Below are 23,995 nucleotides of genomic sequence, written 5' to 3'. Positions count from 1 at the left end.
GAGGGAGGGAGGAGCCAAAGGAGCTAACAGTATTACAGAGTACACCCAAGCACAGGTTCTTTCCAGACAGCTCTACAATTTTTTGTTTTTTGAAGATCTTGCTGCTTTATGATAAAAACAGCAAGCTGCAGAAGCTTGGGAGTGGAACAGAGGGTGTCGTTTGCAGAACTCGTGCAAAAACATTTTGGAACAATTGCAAAGCACTTACTCCTGCAGGTTTGTTTAATGCTCCACTCGCTTTCCCTATGCACCTCCTTCTGAAGGGAGTTGAGAAAAAGAAAAGAAATGCAACTTTGTTTTGACGCACTGCAGCGCTGTCCCCTGACACAGACATTTCAAGTAAGAAGCTTAGTAGTATGTTAGCACTGTGTGAGTAAATGAATCATCTTAACAACAGCAACAGGAAAAACTCAGCTAGTTTCCCAACAGCATCCCAGGGAGATTATAGAAGAGATAATAACAAGATTGAGACCTTGATTTCTTTCCCTTAAGTCATTTACTCCTAAGTTCACAAACTGTAATGACTGCTTTGGAATTATTTATGAAAATAAATAGGATAATAGTGTAATTAAAACTCTAATGTTTCATTAATGCTGTTAAGAGCCTGGTTCTGAGTGGGAGATAGAACACAAGCCATCATTTGTTTGCAAAGCTGTGCTAACGGGAATACTCTCTTACGAAGACCACAGTGAACTAAAACTACATACAGACACCTGTGCCAAGGAGATACTTGTCTAATGAAATTGACCTGAAAACACCCTTAGCAGAAGTAACTTCTGAGGGGCATGGCACAAATTAAGGCCAGTTAAGCTGCCCCTTGCAGCTGCATCCAAGGCTAGCCTGCAATAAGAGCCCACAGCCTGCCTTCCCATGCCCACAGAGAAGCAGGACAGTGCTCACCCTTGCTGACAGCAGGGGCAACAGTGCAAGAGCTTGTGTGTGCAGCTGAACATTGGGGAGCATCCTGCACATCCCAGAGATGAGAAGGCAGATAATCCTGTCTCCTAGTTCCTTGAGACTTTGCAAGATGGTGCTGGTAGTTGAAAACCATCCCTTCATATGGTGCCAATGTAAAATCAGCATTAACAATATAATAGAGCAACCCTGCAAAGGATGCTTCCTCTTCATCTGTACTCTGGAATTCAGCAGGTTCAGGTATCAGAGGCTTCCCTAACTGTTTGGAGGCTCAGATCTCATTAAAGTCTCATTTAAAGTCATAAAGTCCTCAAAAAGTGGAGGCCAAGCAGAAACTTGCATTTTTTTCTCTATTAATGGAAATTCTAAGTGCCAGATTTTCAGTGAGGACTTTTTTAAGATTACGGTATCAGATTTTTGAAGCCTATGTTACAGAAGAGTTGTATTGCTTAGGGAAGAGGCCAGGAAACCCAAGAGGGAATTGTTAACAATTTTTTTTCAGAATAATTTTGGAAAATGCTAAAGCAAATAAAATTCTAAGCTCTTTCTTACTCTACATAAATGCTGGTAAAATCTATGTTTTTAATCATTGTGAATTAATATATAAAATGATATCAAATGCCTCACCAATTGGAAGGTCTTCGTAGCATTCTCAAAATAGAGTTACATTTTACTTTCAGTCTTCCATTTTCCAAGGAACTTGGGCCTATTTTACTCATTAAGGAAAATGGGGGTTACAGCCAGGCAAGTATGAATTTTGAAGTGTGTGTGCTGGCTTGTTTTGGCCTGATTGGGACAGGGGGTCCAGGCAGCACCTCTCTCTCTGGGGGTCTGGGGAATTAACCTGCCACCTGAGCCAGTTCCAAAATGAGCAGATGGAGCTGCTCAGAAATAGGGAAGTGATGAAGGGTAGTTTTAAAACATCACTCTCCTCATGTATAATTCAGGAAAGATTCTGATGGTAAAAATGATTACCTATACATCCAAATAGTCTCCATCAGCTAATTTAACTTAATCGTTTACATGATGAAGTAATAAAAATTAATATGCTTTGGGAGATTTCATGGAAAGGCACCTCTTACTCTCAACATAAGCTTTAAGAAAGAGAGCAAGGGCATGTTTCCCCTGCCACTGGCAGGCATCACGCCCGTCGTTCTGCATGTGTCCTGCTTTATTTCAGATACTTGTGCCTGTATTTTTCACAACCTGATAGTTCCTTCCTGATCATCACCAGGCAAGCCAAGATGACTGAGTTTTCTGACTTCATTGCAGCTTAAGTAAGTAGACCTCAGGAGTGGGTGGGCACTGGAGTTCCTATAGGTCATATTAAAAGTATATAAATTAAATACAAAACCAAGAGGTTTGTTCTGCAAATCTGTATCTAAAAGTTGACCTCAGACTGGCAAGTCTTGTGAATGCCACTCTATCTACTAAAATGTGCTTCATACAGATTAAGAACATGTATGTTTTGGAAAAATCTGTGACATAATTCAGCACAGAATGACTATTTCTTTATAGAGAGCTATCAGTAGGACAAGACAGATGTGAAAAACTAAAATTTGAAATGTAAGAAATAATAATACATCAGTATTTTTTGATGCTATTTAAAACATTGTTTTGTCAGGAAAGAAAGTTATTTTATTCCTGCTTTTAATTGTGAAGTGCCCTAGACAGAAAACCTCGCAGAGATGAGGTATAAAATGCCTCCAGCACAACTACAGCCTCAGTAGTTTGTTTGGAGCACTCAGTACATTCTTGATTATTGTTTTTTGCTTAACACATTGCACGGTATTTTATCTCCACGTCCATGTTTGCCTATATACATACAGGCTTGTAATTCAGAAACAGGAAAGGCATCTTTTTATTACTCACAGTTTCATATTGAATCAAGCTTCCCATTTGTCTCTATTCAAATGGCCCATGCTGAGTACACATGTTCATTATCCCAAATCTGCTGTAACATGAAATGATCATTCAAAAAACCTCAGGTACAATTAAATTATTTTCACACAACTTAGATTTCCTAACAAAGGCAATTTGATTTTGACAGCACTAAGAAATAACAGCTATGAACAGTTCAGATCATTTCTTCAAGGTCTCTTTAATCTTGTTCCTACCTACACTGAATTTCACCTGGATCACACTATCCATTTACCTCTTGATTATTCTCTGCAGATGTTTCACTCTGTGCTTTTGTCTTTCTGATACCTTCTAGTTTTCTACTCAAATATATTCCAAACAACACTACACGACAGATGGTCAAGACATTCCAAGAGTCCTAAACTGCCCCTCTGCAAAGGGAGCCTCTCTTCTATATTCTTAGGACTCAGGCCACCAGTGCAATTCTTTAAACAAAAATGACTTCAAGACATAAAAGATCAGTGCTAAATGGGAACCAGCGACAACCTCTGTAGCAGACTCCCTTGTGCTATGTGGTCTCAGATTAAGTTCAAGAACTGGCTTGCACACACATAGGTCTTTCGGAATTGATGTATTCATGTAATTGACATGATTGAGCTAGAATTTCATTCTGGATAAAAAACAAGCTCAATTTCCTTCTTTCAACATTTCCTGAGCAGAAAATTTTAAATCCTGAAAACCTTTACAAAAATCCTCCTCTCTACAACTCTGCTCAAAAAGAACTTTGCAGCATTTATCATAGCTGTCCCTATTTTCTATACTTCTTTCTGTAAGGGCGCTTTAGTATGCAGTCAGTCACAGCCTAACCTTGGCTCCACTGAGTCCAATGGCAAAACTCCCATCGGTTTCAAAGGGAGCTGACTCAAGCAGTTGAGATGTTCCAACACCCATCATGTTCCAACACCCATCACTCTCAGACACTAGCTGTATACTGAGAGCATACTTCCTGCCAGCTTATCAGCTGGTATATGATAGAGTATGTTTGTAAGTACATATATTTTTATGTATCTATTAGCACAAGTCATGCTGTTGGGAGAGGGTCATGTGTGATCAGGTTTTGCACAGCTTGCCAATGTTGCTTCTCTGTAATGCTCACCATCATTAAAGCAGCAAGTACCAGCAAAATCAGAAAGATCGAAAGATAAGAGGGGTCCAGCAGAGTGTACTGAAGCCCTAGGAGGAGCCACATGAGCTACTGCCACTGCTATCAGAATTGCAAATTCACAGTTTATTGGAAAGCATGTGAAAGGCAAGCGGTCTCAGGGAATCTACGACAGCAGTTCCAGCAAGGCTGTCCTCAGAAAAATGTCACTCGTGTTTAGGCAGACGGGCCTTTGAGGAACTAGGGAAATGCTATGATGATAAGACATATTCACCAGTATTTTGGGGATCTTTTCTAAACCTAGTAAGACTGTACATTCAATTCTCTAGCCTCTGCCCCACTGGACAAGAGCAGAGGAGGTTTATTTACATAGGCACTGGTAACTGATCCCTATAACCGCTAAGTTCAAGTACATCAGACTAAGAAGCTGTGCATAGTGTTTTAACGAACCGCAGCACAACTGCCTACTGATTTCAGGATTTACAGTTATTTTGAACACTCTGGAACTTCTGTCACAAATCACCAGATGACAAGTTTACACACTTACTTTTCAGGGAGGTTTTATAGGTTTTCCTAGGCATTTGCTAGTTATTGAGATTTGTTCTACCTGCTAAACATGAAGGTTATATCTGTGTCACTGATTCTCAGATGTATTGCTGTGGTGGTCAGATAAGTAACCACATCAGCCAAGTGACAAATTACCTGAAATGTGTCTCTGGTTGGAGTATAAATGCAATAGATGGACATATATGCTGCTGAGGGATCTTTTTTTGGTGACACTGACTAAAAATGAATCACCATCTTGTACCCATGGACTTGGTTATAGTCTTATCGGGTCAGTTTTTGCACAAATGTAATTCTGCTGTCTTCCCTGGTCAGTGTGAGATTATATTATCCTAAGGGACTGTCCCACTCTATTGTCATTCATATATCAAAAATCAAACTACAGCCTCTAAGCTCTCAATAGACTACAGTGTAAAGAAGGGCTGAGGGACTAGGGTGCTTGCCTAAGCTTGGGTTTCCAAAAGTGCTGGTTGGGAAAGGCCTCTACAGGTCTCCACTGCAACCTCCTGCTCAAAGTAGGACAACCACCAACACCTGATCTTGTCTCTCAGCTTTGCGAACAAGAAGTGCCACTCAGCCACCATGTGTGACTTAGAATGACTCCACGTGTGGAGCACCATCTTCCTAGAGTTTGCTTGCAGTCATTATCCCACCAGAGTACAGCCATGGACCCTTTGCTAAATACCACTTCAGGGTGCTGGGAGCCACCCTCCTGAGTATGCCATTCCCCTGCAGCTCTGCCAGCTGAGTCTTCTAAAAACCCAAAACACTTTACAGGAATTGTTAGTTGGAGGCCTGGAGTGCAGCTCATGGGTACAGAGCTAAAGGATGACTATCACTCACAGTGAGTATAAATGAGTATATAACAAACAAACTAAACCAAAACAAATAAGTTTACTGTCAATAAATCCACTCTTCAGAACTTCCTATAAACAGGATCATAAACTACCATTTCACCTTAACCATGTTGCTCTTCTCAGATGCCTTCAAGAAGCAAGGACTCTAATGCAAACCTGGTAGACAGAAGGGGGACTGAGAATGTATCTTATGGAAAGAAATAGCTAATGCCTCTTTTCCCCTTCTGTAAAGTTTAGATTTTTGTCTCTTTTGAATCATTTGACTATATCTGTAAGAAGTGAGAAGAGAGAAGCATCTAACTTCCAACCCAGACCTTGCATCTCTTGTTTAAATAGCTTATTGGATTTTTATAGCCTGTAATATGGACAACAATTTGTTCAAATTCTTCCCTGCTTGGGAGTATTTTCCAAAGAAAACACAGCTGAGATCCTAGCAGAGCCATGGGACAACATCTCTGGGATAACTTGAACCAGCTTCACTGTTTGTGAATGAAGACTGACTTGCCAGGGAAATGGCGCACATCTGACGTTAGCAGAAAATGCTAGAGAATGTAATGGTCTAGCACAATTTAATCCTTATAATTACAATAGATTTGGAATTTGAGAAAATAAAATTGCTGTGAACAAAAAGCATCAGAATCTGAGTGTTTCTACATGTTCAGATCTTAGACAGCAGGGAGGGAAGAGAGTCGTGCGCCAAGACATGTAGCATGAGGCACCTCTGATCTACTTAACACTGAGAAATTTCAGCTGGAAAGAGAAGGCCTGTATTTATTTTATGCCTGAGGCTAATTTACTCCCCTTCTAAAATGAACTGGGCTATGATTCTGGGGACAGATCTTCCAATAAGTGCAGAATTCTGCTTACATTCAAGTTGTCAGATCCAGCCTGGCCTCCCATTAGCATTACCCCTTTAATCAACTCCATAATGAAAAGAGAAGATGACAGAAGCTAACCAAATCTTCACTAAAGTCCTGAGAAATGCAAGGAACAACACCCCTTCCCTCCAAATGAGAAGATTTTCGAGCCGGAATCCCACATGTGGGAGAAAAGCTGTAATAGTTTATTTCCCATTCACACTGTTGGGAATGGAGGAAAGATTGACAGGCTCTAGAGATGTCACTGCAACTTGATTTCAGAGTATCTTTGTGGCAGCCAGCCACAAACAGGAAATCCTTAGTGTGAGAGTAGAAAGGGACTAGAAGACCTGTGCCTGCTTGGAATGACAAAAGCACATGCAACATTGCCTCTTTCCATAATAACAGAATTTCTCTTGTGCATGGGAGCTGGGACTACTTCACTGCTGTCATCGAACGCTGAATGCCTGGTCTCAGTCCTTTGCAGAGGTGAGTCTGAGACAGTTTTTCTTCAAGCCATTTCCCAGCAGAGTTCAGGATATTCAGCTAAGTAATAAGGCCATGAGGCCTGAGTCACCCCCAAGCACATATGGCTTCCTAGAGGATTACGGTTTTAAACAGGAGACTCCCTTGTCATGAACCTTCTACCTAACTGCAAGTTCAAATCCATCAGTTCTCAAACTTTCAGTGTCCAGCAGCTCTCTGTCAGAGGGGCATTTTGTCCTTAGTCATAGTTCCAACCCCCTTACTTCATCTCCATCAAGCCAGGCTTTACCTGCCCTGAGCATTACATTTTCACATGCTCAAAAGCACAACCGCAGCTCAGCGCTAAGGAGTGGATGGATCAAAGATCCAAATCATTACCGGTATCAGTAGGTCAGTGGCAGAGTAACCAGAAGGCTGCTCAACTGACTTGCCTTAACTGAGCAGTATGTGGACCGTTCTTTGAAGACAAGAGAAACGAAGCCTCCTGCTCTTCCCAGATGGAAGAGCTGTTCCCTGATGGATTCACTAATTGCAAAGATTCACATAAACTGTTCTCTTTTTACAGCAATAGTAACTCCTAAGCAGGAAACATCCCAGGACAGACATTAGATATGCCATCTCAGAAGTCTGATGTCTAGATTACAGGAAATCCCACGCCACCATCACAAAACGCAGAAGGCTCTGGAAACATGCCCATTTCAGAGTAGTCAATAATTTCTATACTCAGAACCTCAGCACAGTGAATTTGATTTTCACATATTGGAGCCAAGGTTGCTGCCACCTGTCCCTAAATTGGTAAGCCTACTTGGCATGCTGAAACCTTAGGCACACAGCGCCGCTCCCCCCTGCAGCAGATTCTCCTTAAGGTCTTAGAGGAATTCGTTCCAGTATTCCTCATGTTGTATGGTAAACAGAAGACAGCACAAGAAGTGGTTAAAAACATTTAAAAATGTTAGTTTTGATAAAGAGAAATGCAGCTGCAACATCTGTTTGGCTCTTGTTTGCAGCTTCATCAGCACTAAGTGGTCAATAAATCAGACTGGCATGGTGTTCCGCTTCTTCTATAGCTTAAGCATTAATCTAATTCCAGTTCTCATGAAAAATGAAGGAGAAAAACTGTATGATAGCAAAAATGTATACGCTATCCAGAAAGTAATAATAACATGTAATGGTGCTGCAGACCTCCCAGAATGATTGCTGGAGGAGAGATGCAGCCTCCCTTGCTACCCACTATATGCTGTTTAAGTTAACCAAGTAAATCAGCTATTGTTTGTCCCCCAGCCCATCTCATGATTATATTTTTCCTTATAGCAAAAATGCAAAGCTGAAACAAACCACATTTCTCTAGCTCCCAATTTCTCACAGACCAGGGTGGGCAGAAATGTAATGAAAAGCATGTCCAGTCTGTAAAGGGCACAACACAGGCTACCTGGGGGTCACCAGGGCACAAAGAGATATCAGAATGTATATGATTTCCAACCTATTTAAATCAGCATCCAGATAATCACTGGTATGTTTACTTTTCAGTAGTGATTTTTATGCCTACAACACAATTACTCCAAGAGACCTTTCTAATGCTAAGGAAAATGGTGGGAATGAAGAAACCTGAACAGCAGTAGGTCTGTGGAAACCAGACACCCTGCTAAAAGCTGTCTTTTTCTGTGCATAGAAGCTGCAGGTTCTCTTTGAGGAGGCAGTTATCCCATTGATTTCTAACATTATCTTCTGGCTGCATTGCAGTCACATGATTCACACTATATAGGCAGCACAGCATCTCAGATCTTCAAAGATCAGTTGGCCAAGAATTCCAAAACAAATATTTTTCTTCAGTTTTTCAGCCCCAAACCTTCTGAGGGCTTTTTTTACTTTTCATGTGTGTACGTGTGTGTGTGTGTGCGTGTGCGTGCACGTGTGTGTTAAAATCAACTAATTGGAACCAGGCTGATACAGCTCCACATACTGCAAACCAAAAAACTGATGAATTGTGAAGGCCTCAAAAAGCTTAAAACTGATTTTTACACTCACGTAATTGTAAAAGTGAGATTTCCTGCAATTGTTTTAAAGGGAATCATGATTAAATAGGGCTGTATGTTTCATAATGTGCTCCCTGGTTCCTCTTTAATACCTTGGTAAGGGAAGATAAAGTGTAATCATTAAAGTAATTGTACTAGTGTACATTCCATGTCTCAAAAGAATGACTAGAGGGTGTAAAGGCACTGCAGGCTAAGGTCTGGATTAGAAAAATACTGTTTTTTCCTTTTGCTAATGCCCCTTCTAACCTCTCTTTATCTTTCTTCTTCCTCTGGTTGCTCCTGGCATTCCTTGAAATCTGTATGTTTCTGCCACTTACTAACTGTGCCTCTCCTATACCAGTTACACCCATAATATAGGCAAATTCCTGTTGTTCTTAGGGAGCATTGCTCTCAGCTCTCTAAACAGCAAGCCTGCAAAGAGCATCCTTGCTTGAAATGCTGATTAGTCCTTAATGCATGGGCAGTGATACCCTGAATACAAACAAAAGTCAAACTCTAGTTTCTACCACCTTGTCCTTGATGGCTGCAGAAGCACCTCCTGTGTCTTGATCTCCAGCAGCGTCTAATGGCAGAGGATCAGTCATGATAAGCTTAGGAAAAGGCAGTAAGGAAGAGGATAAAATCTTCTTATCTTCCTTAAAACTTTTGTATTTCTAGCCATTTATATGAGAAGAGCTTGCTCAGCCCAGCTCTACAGCAAGGAGCTGACCCAGGGCAATCACACTATGGAGAGACCTCTGCCAGTCACAGGCTGCAGGAACTTTACACTGACGGTAGCAGATTAAAAGTTGCAGCTGCCTTCACCTCAAAATCACCTTCATCTAATTAAGTATAAATATACCAAGACGAAACATAAATAAACTCTAAACTGTGACAGCATTCAAAGCTTCTCACAGGAAACACGGGGTGGTCAGAACAAGACAGCATCATTCAACATAGATATGAGTTGCCAAGGTCTCTGGTGGTGCTCAGGATGCAGCAATATGTTAGTGCACGGCTAATTTGATTTGAACTGCTCCTAGACAGCTCCTGGAATAGTAAGAGCCTTGTCCAAGGAAAAGTCAGATGTCTAGAAAAGCTTTTCTTTGTATGTGAGTCTGGCTGCAATCCAGCAGAGGTTAAGGACAGCACATAGATTAGCCTGAGCATTCAAAGACAGCATTTAAATAGCATAAGCAGCGAAGTAGGAGAGTTGTAATACGGAACAAATACCAAATAGTTACTAGTACATCATCAGATGTGATATATTTGAACGTATTGTATACACAAAGAGCTGTCTCTGAATACTCCTGGGAATCACATTTCTTTACTTAATATACACTCTGAAAGAAAGAAAAAAGCAGTGCTGTAATTTCTGGACTCCAAAATTCCAAGAAATTGATTTCTGAGTTGTTTATCGTCTTTCATGGGAATGTCTCTTATGCTAGTAAAAAGTAAAACAGAAGATGTTACCACACAACTAGAAGTCCAAAAAACAAACAAGAAAGCATTTCTCTTTCTCAAAGAGATATTCTTAGTTTGGAGAATGGAAATTTCTTATCATCTGTGTCACTGCTCCTGGTTGGAAGCTCTACCTTACACAGGCTGCTGACAGAGACAAGGTAATTCCGCTGTGAGCTGGGATGGCTTTTGTTCATCTAGAAACAACCATCTGAGCTGGGCTACTGACAGAGAAGTCCTGTGTCTTGAGACTTGGGCAGAAGAGTAGCAGGGATGTCCTGAGTCCTGCTTATTGCTCTATCTCCCTATACAAAACAGTAAGAACATTTCCTGTGAATCTGCACAAGGAACACAGTCTTTCAAGCATGACTGGAGTCTGCAGGAGGGCTTTTCTGCTACATCTCTCTCCAGGTTTGCTGCATCTCCATTATACTTAGAATCATAGAATCAGTAAGGTTGGAAGGGACCTCTGGAGATCATCTAGTCCAACCTCCAAAGTAGGGAGAATGAGACTGAATCTACAAGCAGATATACAGATATAGGCAAAAAAAGAATGTTTCGTGTTTTGTTTTCTAAAAGGAAGTTATGCGAATTTTGCAGGAATTCCTTACCAGAAATTTATGCAGATACATGTGTTCAGTATAGAAGACAGCACGGACTTTTGAAAGGAGGACAGAGAATGGCTGAGCATTTCAAGATTTGGCCAGTTAAGAAGGACAAGGACACAAACATTTCTGCTTTTGGTATTCAAAAACCTTCTTGTAATTAATGGAATAAATAAGTATCAGTTTAAAATGCAAATCTTAACAAGAGAGGAGACAATATAAATGTCCTTCAGAGAAAAATGACTGCCCTTAAATTGAAGTCCTGATAATGCATCTGATTTCACATTGGCATTTAGGAAAGGATGCTGTCTAACACAATTTAATATCTTAAGAAACAGGGAAGTATTTTAATTATCTCATTCTCATAATAGGAAAAGAAACTTGTTCCACAGGAGATAAACACTGAAAGCTAGAAGTTCTCATGTCCATTACAATGCTCAACTTGAGCTGACAAGGAGAAAGGAAGTTTCCTTCCTTTCATCATTTTTACTATGTTTTCCACTCACATCATTCATCACAGTACATCTGGACTCTTGAAAGACCACCTCCAGACTTCAGTAGCCCCTGAACAGTCCCATGAGGTGCCTGGGTAGCTATTTTGTTTGGGTTTTTTTTTTAGTAAGTTTTGGAAGAGTTGGTGTAACTGTGCCATTCTTCATGTATAAAAATGTCAGTATGATAAAAGCACGTGCAAAACACTTGCAGATAGCAGCATGCCCTATTTCTGCCCACTTAGAGAAATTCTTTCCTTCTATACAGCAGCTCATGAAAATCACATAACAACTGCAATGGATCCATTTAAGCAAGCTAGCCTATCTGGTATTGCTTACTTTTTAAAGCAGACAGATTTGCTACGGAAATCACTGAAGCACCTCTTCCTTCTTTCTCTGACTTGATCTCTCCAGTAGCCCCATACTTAAACCCTTGTTTTACAGCTCACTCTCACCAGCCTAGAGGTTCTTTAAACACTAATTCTGAAGGCATACCAAAGGGTTACTCTGGATTTGAACTGCTATGAGGTACTCTTCCCGACAAATGAGGCTTATTATGGACATATAAATTTCTTGCTATATTGTAGATGCACTACTTCACCTCTCCACCTTTGAAGGCTGACACTTAAACAATGCCTCTATATTTTCTTACATTAAACCAGCATATTGCAACTATTTTCAGAAGAGTATAATTTCTTCTGCATGTAAAATTGTGCAAAGGAGTGAGAGAATTGGACATAATTACCTTATATTTTAAAATGTCCTACACTTGGATTGTGCTTTTTTTTTTTTTTCAAAAGGTCTCAAAAAATTTGCTAACCGATAAGCTGCTGTTATTTACATTGATCGCTTGACTAACCAGTAAAACAGAGCTCCTTCTAGGATAAAACTAGATAAATAGATAAAATAGCACACAAAGTATCAAGTGAGGAACGCCATGATAAACTCCACTAAAACTGCAAGACAAAACAGAAAAGAAGAATACACTGGGCTAACTAAACACTGGCTTTAATGTCCTAACTACTTTAAAAAATTGTGCAAAAGTTTAAGACAGGAGGTCACATATTATGCAAAAAGACCCCAAGCCCAAACCCAGGTACAGTTACTCTACCACAAAATGCCACAAGGAAATGCAATTTCCAGTGAATCTCCTGTACCTTTTCCTCTAGTACTATTGCAAGTCCTATGTCAAGATTTCTTAGCGAAATACTCAGCCAACTTGATCCTGCTTAGCTTTTGAGAACTAACAGAGATACAAAGCAGAGTACTGCTCCACACTGCATAAATCATTTCAAAATGTGTTGCACTATCCATACGAATATTAACTCAACCGTATCAAATTAGCATATACAAATGTAAATATCTAGGGATTGAATATGATGCAACAGTGCCAACTTCTTTTTAGGCTGTTATTCTGAAACAGATTTTCTACTACACTCAGACTATTTATTTTCCCAATTACATGAAGAACAAGTGAGAGCCAGAGTTCGCCTAGCTGACATTTTTAGGACTTTGTGTTATTTCCATCATTCAGAAGTACAGAATCTCATTATTTCTTTTTTTTTTTTTTTTTTTCAAATGGCATTCTTTATGTAGGAATTTGGGGTTTTGCATTTCAAATAGGCTCAGATAGACAGAGCTAAACTCAGAACACTTCTATTATCATCATCTTTTAGAAATGTCAGCATTATAAAGCATGTCCCAAGTGGCTTCTATCCTTTCCCAACTAACCCAAGCCAGAGATGTAAAAATAGCTGGTCTGAAATAAGAAAAGATTTTAATTTCAAAGCTCTGTTGACATTCACCAAGTGCTTTCAAAGTTTATATCAACAAAATACACTGCTTCATATTCTGTTTTGAATGAAGATGGCACAATTTTTTCTTCTCTCATATGCTGGTGACTTAGTTTGTCTCAATAACCATGTTAAGTTGTAATTACTAACATATTTCTATGAATTAAGAACAGTTCAATGTGTACCTGAAGATACTGTATCTTTTGTTTTTTTAATTGGTATTGTAGTAGGTAGACCATGAAATAGGAAACTGACTTTTCCAAATACCAGAAGAGAAAACCTCAGGAGAATATATCTAGAGCTCATGATAAACTCTTCCTCCAGAGACATACTGTCGCTCCGTCCTGTTCCTAAAGCCCTAAGCTATTTTTGTATGATTGCCCCTCTAAAACTATGTACAGTCCCTGCAGCAGGAGCAAGAGGATAGGGGCTGAGACAGGACTAAGGAACTTGTCTAAGGGCGTGTATTTGTATGGGATTGAAGATACACATCTCTCAACACTTCACAGCATGTTATGGATTGCCAGCCCGTCGTAACGTATATTAACATTTTCAATCATACCTCCTGGAAAAGGAGCCTTGTGTAACTTCAGAAGTACCATGCCAGCTTCTGCAGTGTCTCTCAGTGACTAAGCTTCACAGAGCAGCTTGCTCTTACAGAGTTCTGCAATTCCTTTCCACAGGTAAGTGCCAATTTTACAAGGGAAAATATAACACTCTCTCTCTCTCTCTCTCTCTGTTCTGGTCCGTAGGCCAGACACCTGATACAGCTATCTCGTGGCACGTTCTGTCCAAACGGACTGAACATTGCCTCACAGCTTGGCATATGTGGTAGCTACTGGACAACCTGTACTTCAGCCTTACTAGCCCTGCCTGATGGGTTAGGAAGTTCTAGCTTGATCCTTATATCGAGCCTACCACATGGAATCTAAGCAGTGGGCCAAAGCAGGAAAAGAAAATACAGTCACTTAAAAATTTTCCAGGTATTATATTACTGTCTGCTACTTGTCTCTTGTTATTTCTGGCTGATGCCTGGATTGGGTTAAAAATTTCATAGAATCACAGAATGGTTGAGATTGGAAGGGATCTCTGGAGATCATCTAGTCCAACTGAAGCAGGGTCTCCTACAGCATGTTAGATAGGAGACTTTTATAAGTCTCACCAGTATGTTCTCCCCTTCAGAGTATGAGCCATTGCCCCTCCCTATATCAGGATACAGTGCCAAGTAACTCTCATTGCTTCCCATATTCCTCCCACAGGTACTGCAAAGCAAGTAGAGAAATCCGGGGTTCCAGGTGACTGAGGAAGATCTAAGTGTCACCTTGATGCCTGCGGTATAGCAGATAAACACTATTTAATGGTCCACATACATTGTATGGTACATGGTAAACCAACGAGTCCTTTTTACTTTTATTCTTAGCTCTTGGGGCTTTGTCATTTATAGTTTCTTTAAATTTGTTACTCTTGATATCAGTGACTGGTAATACAATTTCCAGAGGAAGAACATCAATAACGCTCAAAAACGTTCTCATGTTGCCTTTGATAGTCTTGCAACATTTTTGTTCCTGTAGTATAACCCTTATGACTCTGCTATATAACATATAGCCTATTCACTGAAGGTTTTGCTGTGATAGTATTTCCAGCCAAAAGTAACTAACCCCCAGTGTCAAGGGATCCAAAATTCTCTTTCTGTGGTACACTTTCTCCATTTCAGAGTCCAACTTTGACTTGGCACTGAAAGTTAGAGTTCATAAAGATGTGAGATTCCAAATTACAGATGCATAGGAAGAAAAGCAAGATTTGTTTCAGATTAAGGCCATCACCAAAATTTGATACAGATAGGTACTCAGCGATATGCCAAACTGGAAGGTGAAACACACAAGCTCTCTCTTTTCTCACAGAGTAAGACTCCTAGATTCTTACTACAAGTGATGGCTTAAACTTGTTAGCACAATGTCGTGAAACTAGGAAACTGATACAGCACTTTAGACTGGAAAGACTGAATTCCACGACCCAAAAGTATCAGATTTGAATTTCTTTTGAATTGCAAAAGAAAAATTTTTAGACACTCTTCTTTCTTTCTTTCTTTACTATCACTCTGAAGTCTTGAATTTGTCCGGATAGAGCAGATTAACAAACACAGACTAGCATCTGAGAACTCCTGCTGTAGGCTTGTTAGACTGAATCTATCTCAGACAGCTTCCTGCATATGTTTTTAGACTCCCAACTGATTGCCTTGAAATCTTAACAGGAAACATGAACCCATCAATGCTCTGTTATGTTGCTTGGAGGGGCCTATCTGACCTGTTAAGGAGCAGAATTAGCTCCTTATTAGACCTTTTCAAGGACTTCCTGAATCTTTTATAACAGTGTAGTTATTCAATCTTTGGGGGCAGGTTTCTTTTAGGATGATCTTCTGGTATCTTCTGATATTTAAATTTTGCTTCTCTACTTCATATAAGAGAGTAAACACAGAGAATAGCATAAATGTAGCATGCTAGTCTTTATGAGTATATTGTGTAGCTCCCAACACAGATTTTCAGTTCCTCATCCCCAGAGAAAATGGTCCACTGAGAACAAACCTTGCTGAGATAGAAAACCTTTCTCATCCTTACTGAAATACCAATGCTTTTTGTAATAGTCTCATTCTGATAACCACATTTTCTTACAAATGCCCTTTAACAGACCAACATCCTCTCTCTAACTGCATCGTTCTCAAGGTTATTTGTTCGAGGAGTCATCTTTCAGTGCTTTTGGTGATGAACCAGCTACTTAGAAGAGTCATTCCTTGGTGCTCAGGGAACATTTCAAGTACCTTCACACACAAATGCAGGTCTCTTTTCCTCTTTATATTTGCTATTATGCTTGTGTTTAGTAGCTTGTGACTGGCAGTGAAACTCCCTAAATTGCTGTCTGTCAGGGGAGAGAGAAACTTTTAGGTATCTATTACCCTCAGGTTTATTTTGGGAAACCTAACACTTTCACATACTCAAGTTATATTTTTTTTTAATAACGACCAATAGTTGTGATACCTGCTACTAGTCAGTAGTCCACCAGTATTATTAATGATAGGCTACATTTGAGATATGAATGGTGAAAACAGTTGTCAAATTTTACTTAACTGATTTCAGCCAAATGGAGCTTTGTCTTGAAGGGTGAAGAATCAAATTAACATCCCCTTATTTGTATCCATTTATTAGCTATGTAGAGAAGGCAACTGAGGCTTTGGATGCTGTGTTCTTGCCAGGCAAAACTGCTATTTCAATTAGCTAAAAGCGAGGAGCCCTGACTCCAAAAAAATCAAGAGGGCAACAGGGTTCCTGACTTTCTGCCAGCACTGGAACACAGCAACAAAAAGGCCACAGCTGCTGGCAAATGGCAGTGAGAGTATTTGCACATGTGTGACAGTCACCCTTATACCTTATCTCTGCCCCCTACACTTCTTAGCCCTCCGTACTTCTTTCCTTGGGGACAAATTTATGTGCTCTGTAGGTCCTCCATCTGTTTAGACTCAGCTATGTGCTACTGTGATACATTTAAATAAATCTGATTCCCACATTTCCCTCAGAGTCTCTCTGCACAAACAGGCATCCCTTTTACTTATTCCATACTCACTAACACTGGATGACAGCCATCCTTATGGGTGACCTACATTATGTCCAGAACGAGGAACACATACCTGCAGCAGTGAACTCCAGCTCCTCAAATTACTTTAAAAAACAGTAATATCTGCTTTAGGCTTATGTTCCCATGTTTGGCCCAACATGAATTGGGCCCAGCTAAGGGCATGCACCATGCCAAGAAGGAGAGAGAAGGATGAAGTATTCCTTGTCCCACAGTTCAGAGAGACCTGTAATGATCATGTAATACTACAACTCTCAGCAGAAAGATCAGCAATAGGATTGACTATGGTCCTGATCCATTTGCCAAGTCCATCAAGGGTGTGGAATAAGCCTTGCTGCCTGGAAGGGAACACCAGAAAGCATATCCTACTGTGATTAAGAAGTTAAGATTCAGGCTCCAAATGATGATAAATATCATTAAAGTTACTCTCAGAGGAAGGAAGATAATGAAATCAATCCGTTACACAATATGTTTGAGATTCTCCTGTTCTGTTTCCTGACTAGCTGGGACACAAACTTTACCCAAAACCCAGCTGATACATCACTAAACTGCACCCTGCTGTTTGAATTGTACACTGGGGCTTCTCAGTCTGAGCAGTCCACTGACATCCAGGGGAACCTATGTGCAAAGCAGCTGAAGAAGTCACAAACAAAATGGATACATTCAGTAATAGTTTGGGCTCTTTGTTTATCACATGGCAGGTGTTTGACTCCCAGTGGTATCAGCAGGACGTTAGTATTCTGTGCGCACACCCTGGAGGGAATGCTGCTATCAGTGAACAGCATCAGCAATCAAATCCTCAACTCCCCAGGGATCTGTATGACTTAGGTCACTAGGAGATTTTAAGAAATAAAAGAAGATAATGAAATCTGTCCCAGCTGCATTCTTTTTCACTGGAAGAGCTAGAACTCTCCTGTAACACTAAGAACTGAGGTGGTATGGCTTGAGGAGGGTTATCATTTTGGTGGTGTGTGGCAAAATAAAAGCATGTTCACAATGTTGTTGACAGGACACCAGACTGACTGAGCCAGCAGAATTCTCAGTGCAGAATACAATTGGTACAGAGACTATAAATGGATAAGTGTACCCTGAGGAATATTAATAAAGCTTTTCATAAAACTACTGTACCAGTATGCTCCTTCCCAGGAAGGCCAAGACTTAAAGACAGCAATTTACCACTTCTGGGGTGGACAAACAGCTCTACTTAATGCCTACATAACTGTCTGAAACCAAAGGAGCAAGACACATTCCTTCCTGGGACCTTTCTGCCCACAGTCAGGCCTCTCTCTCCCAGGTGTACTGAGTGAAAGGGCTTTCAAACACTGAGCGAGCAGAATGGTAAATTGGATAATGAGCCCTGGCCTGTCTCAAACTCCCAAGGTAGAACAAGCAACTCAGCTGCTATCTAGAGATATTACTATTACTATTTGCAATGAGCACACAGAGCTTTATCACCTGGCTACAGCAAAGCAAATTGCCCTTCAGCATAATAGATCAGTCTTAAATCCACTGCATGTGAGCAGCCTGGTAATTTTCTAGCAGATGACAGAACACTGATAACCTCAAAAGCTGTGTTATTTAAACAGAACAAGGTGAGCTCTGTTTATCCCTTGGGCTCAGGCCGAATGGATGACAGATGTAGAAGCTACAACCAATTAGATTTTTAAGTAGTGAGAACAAATCTATCAGGTGAATGTTTGGAGATACAGCATGTCAGTGTTACTAACTCTCTTCCCGGCAAAGCCGGAAGATGTGAAGTGCCTCTGTCTGTCTTACAGAGTGGTAGGCAGGATGAGTACTTGCTGCATGAAAGCTGCTTTCTCTATTTTCTGTACTTGCACCTCTTCATTTCTGTTCATGTCTGTAGCTGTGTCTCACCTTGTCTCTTTAGAGAATTTTCCTCTGGTCTTCTTATTTCACAATATGCTCTACTAACAATAGTAAAGATGTGGCAGTGCCTTGTGGAGAAGATTAGATTTAGATATAAATCTGTACGTGAGACTGTATTTTCTCTCCTCAGTGTGCAGGTTTTAGTCAGACCTCTCCATGACCTCATCAACCTACTTTTCAGTGTTCCCATGCAAATACACCGAGGTTCTGTGTTAGATGTTGGCAGTCTTTAGTGCCTTAGCAGCCTTTACGAGCTCACCAGGACTTGGGCTGCTTCCAACACTATCCTCTATCAACTATGCTCTGCAGCAGGGCTGACTTACTTTACACAGCGTTTCTCTTCCCAGGCACAGTCGCTAAGAACAATAGTCCTACATGGCAGGCTATTTCTGCTGTTCTCATAATCACCTCACCTGCAACTGCTAGTGAATCCTTGGGATTCTAGCTCTGCTGTGTCCACTGGGGAGGAGCTCATGAGGACTGCAAGGCTGCAGTATGGCTCTGAAGGCTCTTCTGGAGCTGGACTTACAAACATGTTGGTGTAAGATGCAGCATCCATGCCTGAAGCAATCAATCAGGATGCTGTATGTAAGGGAAGGTAATGTCTACCTTCATGCATTTTGGAACTTATTTTGTGGGTGTCCAGTGACTCTCTGCTCTAATGCTAGCTATATGTTTTTTAGATACTTAAGGAGAGACTTTTCCTATTCTGCCTTTTTGTATGGTTCCAGGTATCTCCCTGTGTGCATGCAGAATTAACACAATCTATTCGCTGTTAGATGCAGAAATTCTGGGGGGAAGTATACTTAACAAAAGTGTCCAGCTGGAAGTATTTTGTAAGCTCAGGGCTGCTGCCTACAGAGAAATGAAAGAATGCAGATTGCCAAAATCTTGTACACTTTACAAATATGAAGAAGCAGGGAAACAACCTGCTAAACTGAAGTTGCAGATGAAGACTGAACACCACAAGTCATTTCTTTTAACCCATCAGCAGTTGATCTAGCCACATACACTGGTGCATTCTGAGACATCCCAAAAAGAAGCAGTAGTCAATGTCCACTGCCAGACATGGGAATCATTAAACTTTAAACAAGAACATTTTTTAAGTTTGTGAATGCTAGGGAAAGAGTACAGATCAAAGTTCCCCCATCCCCCCTTAGCCTAGGCATTGATGCATCTACAGTAGTATCTAAGAAATAGGTAACTCTAAGGAGTAAACAGCTTTTGAGCAGACTCACTGAAATCTCGGAAACATCAATACCCTTCAGTATCCTATATCTTTCAGTGAGGGGGAAGAAAAAGATCTTTCCTGTATAAAGATAGTATGCAAATTACTATTAATTTCAAAACAATAAGAAAAGATTATTAGGATCCCCAGGGTCCAACAAATCCTCTTGCCTTGTCCTGGCTCTCTATGTAGCACCTTTCACTGAACTGACAACTTAAAACAAGGTGCCATTATGAACAAACTGAGTTAAGAAGAAGAAAGTATATAGGTCACTTTTCATCATGCAGTGCTTCAAGAAAAGATAAGAGAATTGACCTGAGCATTCATTGTGAAACATGCCATACATTGCTACAGGAAAGATTACTTTTGAGACAAATATTGAGGACCTTATTGATGACCTATTCTCCCAGCTATTACTGGATACTCATGGTAAAGGTATCTTTGTTTTTCTGTCTCCTGCTTCATTTCCCATTCTTTTCCACTGGGAAAACTGTATTCTTGTTATGCCAGTGAAACCCTGCTGAACTCCAGTTTAAAGGTAAAAATACCTCCCTACTAAAGTTGCATCGAAAGACAAAATACAACAGAAGGCTTTTTGCAAAGTTAGCTGCGTAACATGACTTACCTTGAGCAAATACACAATGCTATGCTTTACTGGAAAACGCTAATACATGTTTAGCATTTGTACATATTCCACGTAGGTTTTTGACTGCATAACATTTTTGTCTCACCAGCAAAGATTGCCTCTTCGAGTCAGAGTTAAGCATCCCACCCAGATGTTTCCTATGTGTCACTAGAGGCAAATGTCTTTATGCACCCAGCCAAGAATCATTACTTTCTAGTATTGCCAGAATGGACAGTTAGTGATGACTCAGCATCAGAGTGAGTTGGGAGGACTATAAGTACCTCTTTACAAGCAACTAAAGATTTTTCATCCTACAGTTCGAAGGGACACACAAGAGCTGTGGCTGCTTTGTTTAGCTCTTCAGGAATAGAAATATCCTGCTATGGATACAGAGCACAAGAAACTGCAGAAATATCACCTAAAGCAGTAATTTTCAGGTCACTGATATTCCATGAATTATTGACCAGTGGTTCTTGGAAAAACACATACTTTAAATGGCAAATGCTCTGTGCAGAAGCAGCTATGCTTTCACCTCTACCCACCAGGATCATAATGCCAGCACAGTTAGCATTCATCCCTTTGAAATAGTTGTAAATATTAGTAAAATAGTTGCAAATACTGGGTGAAGACCCAGTATTGTCTTTTTTTTTTCTGCCTCCACCATTCTTTCAAAGTGACAAATGCAAAATAGAAGTGAAAGCAAAGGAGCTTCTACTGTTATATATGCAAAAGTGAAATACGCTCCAATGTTACTCCTAAACGCAAACTGGAGAACAAACACTGCTCATTCTGGGGTTCCGGAATATGCTGTCATACTAAAACAAGATGGAGGCTGTCATCCTATTCCTTCTCCTGCTCTGCCAACTTAAAAGGGCAAATATTTTACATGATATGTACTCTCCTCCTGACACATCAGGGAATATTAGAGAAGCCTGTAAAACAGTACCTGATATAATGATACCACAAGCAGCAAAAACAACTTGAGTCTTTTGCTTTTGAATGCAGAGGTTCCCTGTAGAATTTTTTTAATTCTCTGAATTAGGAAAACACTGTCTAAAGAACACTGTATCATACTGTTTAGGTACAGACTATTTGCTTACGAAAAACTATGCGCCTCCAGAAGATACGTTTTACTAGAAGTAATTTGCATTTTGTCTTCTCCATATTTCAAAATGTTCAAAATGACTTTTGACATTATGTGAGCAGAACTCCTAATTCATGAAGCATTTAGACTGGTTCAATATTATAAGAATCTGGAAAGCTTCAGTTCATATAAATCTTCACTTCTGAGTTACACAAACAACTTGGAAATGAGCAGAACAGCCATGCCTAAGAAAATTAAAGTGAGATTTCTCCAATTTCTGCCCTAGCTCTGTCTGCTTGTGAGTACGAAAATAAATGCACTAAAGCTACTGTCTGCAATACCTGCAGAAATACAGGGATGTGTGACTGTGGTGGATTTATACCATAGTACATCCACATTTGTTTGGCTCAAGGGGCTTCAGTCTAAAAAGTAGAAGTCTTCAGGACATTCTTCTTCCTTACCATTCCATTTCAAAATTTCCAATCTTTTCTACAATGGCCTAGTACTAGACACAGGGGATACGCTGAATGCTTGGGCCTTGACCTGCATCACTAGAAAAGTCTAGACTTGGTAGACTTCAGACATATAACCCCTCTCAGGATTGACAGTCCCTACATTCATACAAACAGCCCTCGAGCAAATCAAGTGTTAAAGGTCTCAACTTATCTCTGAGTCAGATATTATTGCAGTTCACACAAGAAGAACTGAAGTATATTCCTGTGATACAAAAAGCAGTAAGGTACAAACCACCAACCAGGGCTTCTAGTGTTACAGGTAAAAAGTAAGTATATCGGTGTGGTTTACTGATATTTGGATGACAGCAAAAGCAGACACTGGAATTTAAAGAAAGGTCTCAATAATATCACAAACTCCCGACTGAGTTCATTGTGCCACCAAGTCATTCTTTTTTGTACATATAGACACAAGACAAAAAAATGAAAAAAATGAAATCTAAAAAACACTGTCAACTTGAATGATTTTCTAGGGTCTTGTCACTAAACAACCATCATCCCTCAGAGCATAAGGAAGGCAATAAAACCAGTAGAACTAATAAAGGAAAACTGCATGGAGCCTGACAGATCTGGCTGTCCCTGGCATGTGACAGCCTATTTTAGCAAGTAGGCAAATTGAAGCTGCAATAGACTTGTCCATAGGATAAGTGACCCTGACAAAACCAGCACTGACTCTTAATTTTAACTCTGTTGAATTATACTAACAAAAGGTCCATTTCAAAAGATTTCTCACAATACATCTGCATCCAATGTAAGAGATGCTCAATAACTACTGTTTAATTTCCCATCTCTACTGAACATTAAAATGTAGACTTGATCTTTAATAATGTTAGTTTTACACTGCTGCTAAGAGGACACAGCAGCATAAATCCAGGTCATAGTGTTTTTAACAAGGAATCATGGGGACCTATTCACCTGGTCAACCTCAACTCAATAAGTTCCTAGATGATGCTATGTGGAGAGTTGCAGATACCTGGTTGATCACATGGGGATGGGGCACATTTTTGCTGCAGATTAAAAATGTGTCACCTTCCTAATATCATCTTGTCCATGTATGCAATCGCTATAGATTGTCAAAAGAGTTTTGTGTATGCATAAATGAAAAATAAATCATTTCCATGACTGGATATGGGACTGCTATGTAAGGCTGCAAGGTAATCTGTTCTTAAGATGCAACTTACACTATGAAATTGTCTGGAAACATTTGCCTTATCACTAATACCGTAATGGGGCCTCCATCCAGCCTTCAGTAATGGCCAAGTACTTGTCAGTGCTTTGCTATCTTGGATCACTCTCTTGATTCCTCAATCTTAACAAAGGTATCAGTGTCAACAAACTTGATTTTGAAATTGCTGCCAAACGGAAAAGATTGTGCATGGGAGTTGGATCTTAATTTGTTACTTCAGATAAATTTGTTTCAATTTCATTACGAAAAGTGGAACTTTATTTTATTCTAAGCTAATAGTTTTCCTTTTAACAAAGGAAGGTGTAATTTTGCCTATTTGTGTTTGTTGCAGAATCTGCAGCAGTCTGACACATGCAGCCAGGGGATTCAGGGATACCAAAACTCTGCAGTCCAGTACTGATTAGAGCCACCCTGCATGGCTTTGTGATTTCCCAGACAATTGCATGCTGGATAATACTGGACAGAAAACAAGCCCCACCAATATTACCAGGATAGATAAACACCAGCTAGATCAACCAATTTTGTAGAGTAAGACTATCCATGGTATGGAATGGAGACTTGTTAGCTATGGGGAAAACCTGAATTCTTATTTATAACTGAAATATTCAGGGAAAGACAAAACAAAAGGCTTTTCAAAATAAATACAGTGTGGAAGATACATGCTTTGAATTTGCAGACATCAGTCAGAAATGAAGCACTGTAATATTTCTAAGGTGGAAGATCAGGCTCTCATATATCCTTTGCTGGTATTGACAAAATTGCAAGTACTCACAGCACATTAGG

General features: G+C 40.0%; 1 protein-coding gene across 3 annotated transcripts in view; it reads right to left on the bottom strand.

Annotated features, from left to right (window-relative positions):
* The window catches only part of CAMTA1 (calmodulin binding transcription activator 1), a 422,644-nt gene that overhangs the window by 78,329 nt on the left and 320,320 nt on the right, over positions 1–23,995 (bottom strand). The window lies entirely within an intron of this gene.

Source organism: Rhea pennata, chromosome 22, assembly GCF_028389875.1.
Source record: "Rhea pennata isolate bPtePen1 chromosome 22, bPtePen1.pri, whole genome shotgun sequence".
NCBI lineage: Eukaryota > Metazoa > Chordata > Aves > Rheiformes > Rheidae > Rhea > Rhea pennata.
This window is presented reverse-complemented; position numbering and strand designations above follow the sequence as displayed.